The 11,669-nt window shown below is 39.5% G+C and overlaps 1 pseudogene; it reads right to left on the bottom strand.

The window, feature by feature from the left end:
- Positions 1-297: 297 nt before the first annotated feature.
- Positions 298-2,615, bottom strand: LOC148017016 (ABC transporter G family member 10 pseudogene; annotated as a pseudogene).
- Positions 2,616-11,669: the final 9,054 nt, after the last annotated feature.

Genomic DNA, 11,669 nt, shown 5'->3' with positions numbered 1-11,669 from the left:
GGTAGCCAATGGCACTCATGTGCTTGAGAGAGAGAGAGAGAGAGAGAGAGTTGTCATAGGAAGAAGGGTTTTTCAAATTCAAATTAGGTTTGCTTCCCAAACCTACAACCCAAAAAAATATAATAGATAGAAAAATAGATGAAAGCCTTCCTATCATTGGTGTTCGCTTAGTATCATCCTCAAACAATGTCACCTTACACCACGATTGATAGATTAATGTGTAACAAATGACAAACACTAAAAGTGACTTCAGCAGATATTAGAACAAGTGAAAAACAACCACTTGATTTTCTCCCTACAGCTCTGTACACTCAAGCTTTGAATTAGAAAAACCATGAAAGGCTTCCTACAATGGATAAAATAAAAAACACCATAAAAGCCAACCGCGCACTAACGAGTTCAATAGAGATTTCACTCACGAATCACAAACAGGAGACTACACTACGGAAAAACAAATTCTGTCTTTGCAAGACAGAGTAAAGGAATCGAAGCAATATAGCTTGAGCCTTGATTCGCCTCGATGATATAATATACTGATGCTACTGGAGAACTATCAGTCTCGACTATGTATGCTTTCCTTTGATCTAATTACCTCCTCCTCTTGTGTACCTTATACCTCAGCACAGCAAAGCATATGAGCCTGTACCCTACAATGAATGCCAGCATTATGCTCATATCAGTCCACTTTGACGCATTCTGTAGATCCAGTCTTTGCAGCACATTCTCACTCGTGACATTGCATGTCTCTTCATCAGCAGTCAAAGATAACTGCCCGAAGCACTTACCCTGGTCGCTCGTGTACTCATTGATTAGCAAAGCATCGAGAGGATACTTGAACAGTGAAAGATAATTCATCCACCTCCAGTACATAGGCATGTCTCTCTTAGCGATGAAAAAGCCTGAGAACAGGAAGAATGTGCCCTGCAATGCACAGATGACAGTGTTGCCCACAATGAAATCAGATACCAACACACTCACAGAGGCCACAAAAGAATTGGCCGTCAGTAGAACCATCCACATGATGATCACGAAATATGCGAATGCCGATGCGGATGTGCTGAGCCCAATTAGCCAGTAAACTGGCACAGAGTACAGCACTGCTACACCTAGAAGATAAGGAAGGAAGACCAGGACATTGGCCATGACATAGGAACCTACTCGGTAGGCTCCGCGAGACGTCTCCGGGATCAAGACATGCTTCTCCTGCAAGAAGATGGGCAGGGCTTCCACTGTCGTGGATAGGAGGAATGTCAGAGTGAATGCGAAGAACCCCATCCTTTTGTGTACGCCACTTGCACTGAAACCTGCCTTATAGAAAAGAGTGCCCAATCCAATTCCTGCAATTATGGCTTGGCAGGCTCTTGTTGTTAATACACCTTTTGTTCTGAATATGTTCAGAGCAAACCTGTGTGCCAAGATCATGACTTCCTGCACGGGACTGTTGCCGTATGTTGGCTTGTTGATCGTTGCAAGGCTAGATGAGTTGCGCCCAGATTTCTTGATAGTGCAGGTGCAGCAGCCATCATCTTCGACGATGGCTGGTTGCTTGCTATGACCGTTTTCTTTTATAGGGCTGACATTGACATATCCGTCTTCAGGATGAAGCTTGCAGTAGCCATTAGCTTTAGGCCTTTTATCCTTCACAACACAAATAGTCAGGTTCCTGACATGGAAATTGGGGTCTGACATGAGAGTGTCCATGGTATACTCTAGCACGTTAACCTGAGGGGGGATCGTATTCCCATCGGCTATCAATTGGCGCTCCAGGAGCCCGAGGGAGCCGTGATGGACGACACGACCATGGTTGAGTAGAAGGAAGCTATGAATGAGCTGAAGGATTTTGTAGCCCGGCTGGTGGATGCTGATCACGATGGTGCGCTTGCGGGCGAAGGCCATGGAGTCGAGCATGTCGACGATAGAGGCGGCGGCGGCGCTGTCGAGGCCGGAGGTGGGCTCGTCGAGGAAGAGGACGGAGGGGTCGTGGATGACGTCGACGCCGACGGAGACGCGGCGGCGCTCGCCGCCGGAGAGGTCCACGACGCGGGAGTGGGCGACGCGGGAGAGGCCGAGCTCCTCGAGGAGGGCGGAGACGCGGGCGGCCTGCTGGGGCGGGGCCAGGCCGGTCGACGGGAGGCGCAGGGCGGCGGAGAAGGCTAGGGTCTCGCGGACGGTGAGGAGCGGGAAGAGGGCGTCGGCCTGAGGGATGAAGCCCGACACGCGCCGGAAGGCCGGCACGTCCATGGGGGCCTTGTTCACCAGAAGGGTGGCCGGCCCGCTGCTCGGGCGCAGGCGGCCAGCCAGGACCTCTAGGAGGGTCGACTTGCCCGCCCCGCTCGGCCCCGCTATCGCCAGCATCTCCCCCGGCCGAGCCACGCAGCTCACGTCTGATAGAACCTCCATCATCACGCGCCGGCCCCTCGCCACCCTGTAGCTCAACCCTCGCGCCTCCACCTCGTACAGCGTCGTCGCCGCCTTGGCTACCGGCGTGTTATCGCAGCTGGCCGCCGCGCCAGCTGCTGGTGCTGGCCCTTGATGATCATCCATACCGGCTCCATGATCGACGGATGACGCCATCGCCGTTCCCGCCGCCAGCGCTGGCTCCCGCTCCCACTGGAGTGATGATCACAAGCTTGTTTTGATTTTCTATCCATTGAAAAGAAAGAATAGCTTTCTTTTAAAAATATCGCATTTAAAAAAAAAGCGTTGTAATCTAGGGGCAGGGGCGCCACCAAAAAAAGGCACCCCCCAAGTGATTTAAAGAGAAAAAACAGAAAGCTTGAAAATTGTATTAAAAGTAAAAGTATGTATACAACTTGTGTGTTAAAGGGGGTTTATGTGAAAGGCTTTACTACAAGAAACACCTTTCAACATTATGCGACCTTGGATCATAGCTAGTTGTTCTTTACAAAAGGAGTGAGTGTAACTTCTCCAAAAAGGAGTTTTTGAGCGTGAGTTTCCATAACTAGAGAACAATTTTGAATTGCTACAACTCTTAAAGTTCATCCATGATTTAGTGACCCTTGCTAGTTCACTTTCTTCTTGATTTCATAGAGAATGGTCACTATGTCAAAGACTGTTCCATGCTTGCATTCAGCTTCAGGGTTCAAGTGGTCATGGAGCTTTTGCAGTTTGACACCATGCAATTCAACTTGCATAGACACATCAAATTTTAACCCAGTGAAAGGATCAACATATCTATTTTCAAAGATCACTTTATTCTTGAGAATCCATATATCTTGAATGAAAGATGACATATCTCTTGGAGGCCTAGACAATGGTACTACACTTTCAACAACCTATGGAATCAAAGGATCCTACCAAAGATGTCATGCCTAGTGTGGCTCATCACCCTAAAAGGTCTATGGACTAATGAAAGAGCACTCAAGGGAGACATAGGTATTGGGGTGTGCCAAGATGCAAGAGTTAGGTAGAATCTATTCCCCACCCTTTCCTAAACTATCCTCAAAGTACTAGCATTTTCAATCTACTATTGGCCTTGGTTATGCCTTATCACCCTACCAGATTGAGCTATAAGCTTGGATAAGTTACTCATGAATATATGTGTGCATCACGTGGGTTCGAAATAAGGCATTTTTAAAATACCATTTTTATACATTTTTTATATACAAAAGGGTGTAATATAAAGGGGTTATTTACAGATTGTATAGAAAGGGTTATATTTTATTCAAGAAAAATTCACAAATAAGGATATTTATAAATAGACCTTGAATGCATGTGATGTAAAGGATATACATATAGTAACATCCTCGAGGCTATAAGGAGGTCTTGTTAGGGGAAATTTATGGTGTCCCTCTTGTAGTATAGAATTGGTTGAGAAGTTTCTTTCCCAAGTGAAATTTCAAATTAGAGGAGAGCCTCCATTATAGTACCAAATATACAAAATTTAATGAATTTCAAAATTAGTTTTTGATCCATTGGTTGAAGAGCCAAAATGTGTAACATTTCATGACTATTGTAACTGAAGCTCACTTATATTATCATTTACCAAAATACTTAATTGAACAAGATTGGAATAACAAACCTTAGGTTGACATAATTTGCACACATATAAACGTCGTAACAAAAGAAAATCTGGTTCACTACCTCTCACATGAACATAGCCAATATAAAAATATAATCATACATTTGGCATTAAATGTGGATAAGCATATACACATGACATTTATAACTAGCAAATCATACTCACAATAGAATGTCCAAAGTTATGGAGTAAGTTGTAAGGAGAAGATTGGATGCATTGCACAACCTCATCTAGTTTAGCCTCTTACAATGGCAATCACCCTAGGACGATTATCCTCTCTTGGATTGTCATCATGTGCTTTAAAGATCAAGGCCTTTTCTTGACACATGTGCATGTACACTCAAAGTTAGCACAAGAACCTCAAAGGAAAATTGGACTAATTTGAGGCATGTGGATATTATCCAACTTTCATATGTGATATACTTGTGTGTTTATGGAGGAGGAACACACACACACACACACACACACACACACACACACACACACACACACACACACACACACACACACACACACACACACACACACACACACACACACACACACACACACACACACACACACACACACACACACACACACACACACACACACACACACACACACACACACACACACACACACACACACACACACACACACACACACACACACACACACCCCTCTTTGTGCACCCTTTTTTGGGTATTCTCAAAGTTTCCTTTCACAAAATGCATGTGGCATGCACTTTCTCTCCTTCAACGATATTGGTTCTCTACTTGCCAATATGCTAGTATAGATCTTCTAGCTACCTACCATCTTAAGGCCTTAGTGGGCATGCTTTGGCATCCTGTTTGAGTTACTATTTATGGTCTATCCCAAGTCACATGAGGTGTTTCAAAAGGGGAAAAATGTTTTTTCCACTTTAAAGCCTTCACATGGTAAGTTTGGAGCAATTACCCTAGAAAAAAAGTATGAGATATTTGTTTTTAGAAAAATCTGTCTTTTAGCAAATGCTTGGGTCAAACTCATGAGTTTCATGTATTGTGACTCCTTGATGTAGATCAATACTAATTTATATATTTGCATACATCATGCTTGCACGTAAGATAACCTACAATCCTAGATTACAACAAGTATAGTTAGTCGTGGGTGAAGATGACAAGCCTTAGCTTTGTCACTAAAGGGTGAGTTTTGGGGAAGTTTTGAAACTACCCATGTGAAAGTTAGGCTAGCTCATTCCTATCTACCATTTCCTTGCTCAAATTAATCAGGAAAGATTCACATGTTGCATTCACACTTTGTCATCTTCCTAGGTGGATATCAATCTTACACAATGCTATATATATATATATAGTATAATTAGTCGTGGGTGAAGATGACAAGCCTCAGCTTTGTCACTAAGGGGTGAGTTTTGGGGAAGTTTTGAAACTACCCATGTGAAAGTTAGGCTAGCTCATTCCTACCTACCATTTCCTTGCTCAAATTAATCATGAAAGATTCACATGTTGCATTCACACTTTGTGATCTTCCTAGGTGGACATCAATCTTACACAAGGCTATATATATATATATATATATATAGAGGTGTTTAGACTTAACCTTAAACTTGCTCAAAGAGCACATACTAGTGGAGGGAGGCTTGGGGTGTGAAGGGGTTGAACCAAGACACCTTCAATATCGATGTCTTCCTCAAGCGTACATTGGGTATGCCACATGACTTTTTGTTTTTAATGCATGTGCTTCAATGTCAACTAGTATAAATATAATTTTTTTTGGAGGTTAATTTGAATATACGTTTTAGGATTGATGTTTTTCAAAAGTTTCTAATAATTCATTAAATAATATTAATATTTTTAAAACTTTGTAATTAGGATTAAGATTATGATCTAATTACTTTTAAAAGTCCAGAATTAAGATTAGAATTTAATTGTTTTTTTAATTTTTTAACGAGGATTAGGACATCATTTAAATATTTTTTATATTAAAGGATTAGGAATGAATTATTTTTAAGTCTTATGATAGCTGTAATAAGCAAAATCTACACTTATACCTAGAGTAGACATGCGCTAGATATAGGTTAGGGCTAGGCAAGGCTATGCTTATACATAGACTAGGTACAAGCTAGAAACCAAGTTAGGTTAGACTAATTTACATGTAAGCAAACTCCTCGCTTATGCTTATTACGATAGAATTGCACTAGACCTAAGATAAATAAATGCAATGACTTTTCTAGGCTATGGATACATGCTCAAAAATTCTATTTCACACAAACTTAAAAGGAAAGAAATGCCTAATCTAAGCTTGATGGCTTAAATTAATAGGCATAAGTTAGAGGAGACTTAGGCTTGAAGTCTTCATAAAATCAAAGTCTTGGGCTAACAAGCTTAGCTTAGACCAAGTTTTTCCTACTCTCACACATGTGTATCAACATCCACTTTAGATGTAGCTCAAGGCAATGTTCCAAACAAGAGATTTAAAAATCATAGAATGCCTTAACATGCAACCAATGCAACATGAATATTAGATGACAATGTTGACATTTTGGGATATTTGATACCTCCTAGTTAGATCAACTTGTATGAGAAGCTAACTTGTCTCTGGTGGAGTCATGCCTCTATCCATTGTGTAAGCCTTTATGGATATTTAATTAATGATTGTAATTAAAATATCCATAAACCATAGGTTGAGGAGTTATCATGAAGATCCACGGCCTTCAACTAGTGAGGCACATTTGAAGGTAGTAAGATGTGATAAATGGAGATGATGAAGAGTTATCATGAAGATCCACGGCCTTCAACCAGTGAGGCACATTTGAAGGCAGTAAGATGTGATAAATGGAGATGATGAGTCATTCGCAAATGTTCAAAGAGGATAGCCATGGAGAAGGCATCTAGTATAGGGGCTAAGCATGAGCCAATCAAGCCAAAGATGGATCAAATGATACATGATCTTGTTGATGAGAATGAGCTTATGTTGATCTTTGAAGAAGGAGGCAAAAGCATCACTATATGAGGGGTCAAGAATATCAAGACTGAATGTATATTTATCCTCACTAGACTTACAATCTCTTCATGATGGAGAAGTATAAGTATGACAGAGCCTTATTCATGTACAAAATTCAAGGTTTGTAGAGTATGCCATTATGGTGCATTATTTAGTCCATGAGTTGTTAATTTATATGTTGCAAGTTATTAAAAAGTCATATTTTACTAGTAGCAAGTGTAATACTTGGCACTTCTTATGAGCCAAAAAGACTTCATGGTCAATAGTTGTTGATTAGAAGAGCATCTACCATTAGGAAAAAATAAACACTCTTTTGGGCCTTTTAGCCCCCCCTCTCTCTCCTCAGAATAAAGAAAGTGGGGAGAAAATTAGTAAAATAATCATATTCTCTCTCCAATTTTCAAATTTTATTTTTTCTATTTCATATTATTCCCATAAAATATTTTCTAAGAATCCTTTTCTTTTCACATTTTAATCGAAACATAAAAAACTAAAATTTGTGAGTCTCTTTTAAGATTTTTAAAGGGATTTTTTCATATTAAGGCTCTTGGTTAAGAAATTAGCATGTTGGGCATTAGAGGAGATTTGAGGTCAATTTTTGGCCCTGCAAGAAATTGAGGAGAGAGAAAGTATGATGTAAGAAACATTATAGAAAGGAAATCACAATCTTGGGGAATGTTTGCCCTTTTGTACCTTGATACTTTCATTGTCTATCATTATGAAGGTATTGCATGTACTTATCACCTTCAATGCCTCAACATCACTTAGAAACTTCCATTTAGGCTTCATTGACTCTCTTAGAACATTCCCTTTTCCTTTTCAAAAATTTTTGTATCGGGGGGACTATAAACCACATCCATATTGCAAGCATGGATCACTTCTTTATAACTTGATTGCAAGTATGAATAATCATAAATGTTCAAACCACATGCATATTGATCTAGATAATGAGTATAAACCTATTTGCAAAAGAAACAAGGCATCTAATAACACACCAAGTATGTTGGAAGCAATGTGATCACAAGGTAGAAATTTATGAATTGATGACATGTTGTATCCTGTGGTTCCTACAACAAGAATCACCCCTCCATTATCTTCATGATCCTCACATTGCTGAGGTTTATTAGAAATGGTCATCAAGGGCTTCTAGCTTGTACTTAGAATCTAGTAGGTGATTCAAACATTTTGAAGTTGGAGAACCAATGGTTATGCTAGGAAATAGATATAATGAGGAAATAATTAGAGAAGAGCGAAGGAAAAATAAGGAGTCTTGGAACCCAACTACATATAGCTAGATGGAAGGAAACAACGCTTGGGTTGTGTGAAAGGCAGAGAAAAATCTCAGCAATATAGTAATAGTTGGTCACTCATTGAGTTGCCACTACACCTAACTAGTTATATTATTTTATTGTGTTTCAGGAGCATCAAGTCTAAAGTAAGTTCTCATTTTGTGAATACATTATGAATCCATGCTTATATGTGTGTCATCATCATTGTTGTAACTAACAAGACCATTCTCCATTTGAACAAAGCAATGAGGAACATGAAGAGAGCATTGCAAGTCTACAACAACATCATTCCTCCCAAAGTTATAGGGAACATGTTGGCCAAGAAGATTTAGAAATTCCAAGGAACAATGTGTTGAAAAATTCTTGCAAAGGTCTTACTTGGACAAAGAGAATATCCAAAGTACCCTAGATAAAGTTGGGTTTACTAGACAAAGCTACACTAAACTCTTTAGAGTTATGCAAGAGACCTTCAAGAAAAAAAGGGTCAATGGGGTTTTTGCTTACAAAGCCATATTTAGTTTAACAAATAAGATGCAACATCAATCAGAGAGTCTTGGAAGTCCTTGGTGAGATCTTTCACATCATAGATAGCTATCTTAAAAAGAAGAGAGTGCTAAATTATGAAAATTGTAATAACATATTCTTTGACCACCTGAAGACTTTGTAGAGAGCTATGATTAGGTTTAATTGGCCAGATTATACAATATTAAATGGGGTTGCCATTTTTGTTATCAAGTTGGATGAAAATGAGATTATGAAGGATAAGAAAATGGAGAAAGTTTAAATCACCCTAATGAATAGGGCTCTTCAATCAGGTAGGATAATGATGAAGGCATGGATAGATCAATGCTCTTTAGCATACAATTAAAGCAATATATTTGGTGGTTGGGAGCATTTCAGGTTGATAGGAAAGATTTTAACATGTTGCACTAGGTGTTTCAATGAGCTTCTCTATCTAAGGTAATAAGTGCTCAACAAGCAGAATATAAACTAAGTGTTGAAGGGATTGGAAAATATAAATGGGAGTGGCACATAGCCATAGATTTAGAAAATAAAGTACACCTATAATGTGTTAAGAGGTGCTACTGCTAAGAGTTTTTGCATTTACTACTTGACCAAGGAGTGCAATGCTACTAGCTAGTTCCCAAGGTTTTTGGGCTTCCATGGCAAGGAGTGCAATGCAATGTTGTTGTAGCATAGGATATTCATGGAAAGCTTCTATTGCCAATGATATTGTCTTCAAATCTTGAGGTTCATTGCATTGCTTTGTCACCTATCGTTTTCCTGCATTCACTTGGTGAAACTTTGAGAGTACCATGCAGTGGATGCAAGGGAAAAATATAGAAAGAATTACGCTTTTTTCTTCTTTGAATTTCACCATCACACAAGGACTGAAAGGGTTTGAGTTTATACCTCTTGTTTTTATTTTTTTCCCTCGCATAAGATGTAGCCTTGTTTCTAAAGTTAGAGGGACTTTTGCTCTTGTCAGTGCAACAATTTGAGCTAAAGAAAAATATGTACAAAGAAACTAAGACTAAAAAGGAAAAAGAGTTAGTATTTTACAATTTTTGGGATCCACCATTCATAGAAATTTGGATTGTATTCCAATTCGGCAAAAGCATCCAAGTCAGGTGTTTTGGTATCTAATCCACAAATGTAAGTAATCAGATCACCAAGCAAAGAGAATCCTATAAAGCGACTGGCAATGTGTAGTTCCTCTTCGATTAGAATCTTGTCAAGCAATGGGTGATATATCAAACTTTCCTGGCAAGGCGAGATTTTGAGATAGGATGATAGAGTGCAATGAAGTGGTCTTATAGTAAGTTGGGTCAGCTTGAAGTGTATTGACTATACGGCGTTGCTCAGCTATGGTCATAAGATGACTGCCATTGTAACCTATCTTAAGTCGATGATAAAACCACTTCTGCAAGAACGGACTTGAGGAATGATAATTCCATTGAAGCTCATCAAGTACTGATTGGTCTTGGATTTTGGTCATAGAAGTATAAGAAGGAATAAAATGGCATGATAGCAAGTGCTCCTGAGGGAGAATCCTAACATATTCCTTCTAAATCAAGAGGCTTTTATCGAAAAGATGTTCGTTGTCTTCCCAAGCGGAATGCCATTAGAAGCAACCTAAACTCCCTTATCATCAGCAAGGCCTATCAATAGTCGAGGTTGGCCAATGTAAATATAAGAAATATAAAACAATAGCTAGAAGGTTATATAAGCCTTATATTGACAATGAGGGACATTGGTGATAATGAAGTGTGTGAATCATGGTATGTAGTTGTATGGCTCCTTTTTGCATTCATTTATGTTGATGCCATTGCAAACAACTTGGCATAAGTAGTGTATATGGCCTCAAATTGAAGTAGGCATTATGTTTTAGAGGAATTGAATTTCTTTGCCAAATGAGCAGCCATGATGATACTCAATGGTCGAAATATGAGCAAAGGATTGATGCCAGATGGAGGGTTAGGTTTATTTAGTAGGGATGATTTGGAGATGTATCTCAGCAACCTCCTTTGGAGCATCCTAGGGTTCAACTGGCTCAATTGGGACTAACTAGTGGGATGAGTTAGTAGGACAACATTGGCATTGTGCCTAGGATTTGGAGTTGCAAGCATACCTCTTCCAACCACCACTGTGTCTAGGATTTGGCATTGTGCCTAGGATTTGGAGTTGCAAGCATACCTTTTCCAACCATTGTGTCTAGGTTAGTAGAAGGTTTATATAAATCACTATGTGTCACATCATTTGATGAAGATTCGGTCATTGTAGTACTAGAAGCAGAGGTAAGATTTGGTGTTGTGTCATCATGTAGCCTTGGAATAAACCATTCATAGAAATTAGGATTGTATTCTAATGAAGCATGGTCATCAAGAAATTGTGGGTCATGGGTGAGACAAAAGATATATCTAGTGACATCAATCATTATGTTTCATTGTCCTAATCAACTTGCAATTTGTAGCTCTTCCTCTGAAAAAAGTTTGTCACACAAGGGATCAAGTTTAGCCAATTTAGAAATATTGACACCACAGACAAGTGCAAGTAGTCGAAGAGATATAGGAGCAACACATGTAGGATCATGCCTTGAAGTCCAAAGTGCCTTTCTTTGCTCAGCAATAGTCATTAGATAGCTACCATATTATGTAGCTAACCCTCGACTAGAATACCATTTATGTTCAAACTCACTTTGTCCTTTTTCTTTCTTGGCCAATGCTGCAACATCTTCCCAACTTGTTGTGTGCTTTCCAATGTAGAACACAGGAATCAAGCAATGATTCTCCTACTCTACCTTGGTCATTTTCTTTATAACTTCTCCCATGACTGCTAGTAGTAAATCCAAC

This window comes from Lygodium microphyllum, chromosome 22 (assembly GCF_053477565.2).
Source record: "Lygodium microphyllum isolate KBCC chromosome 22, Lygodium_microphyllum_v1.1.10, whole genome shotgun sequence".
In the NCBI taxonomy this organism is placed as follows: Eukaryota; Viridiplantae; Streptophyta; class Polypodiopsida; order Schizaeales; family Lygodiaceae; genus Lygodium; species Lygodium microphyllum.
The sequence above is the reverse complement of the archived record's forward strand: the minus strand, read 5'-3'. Positions and strand labels throughout refer to the sequence as shown.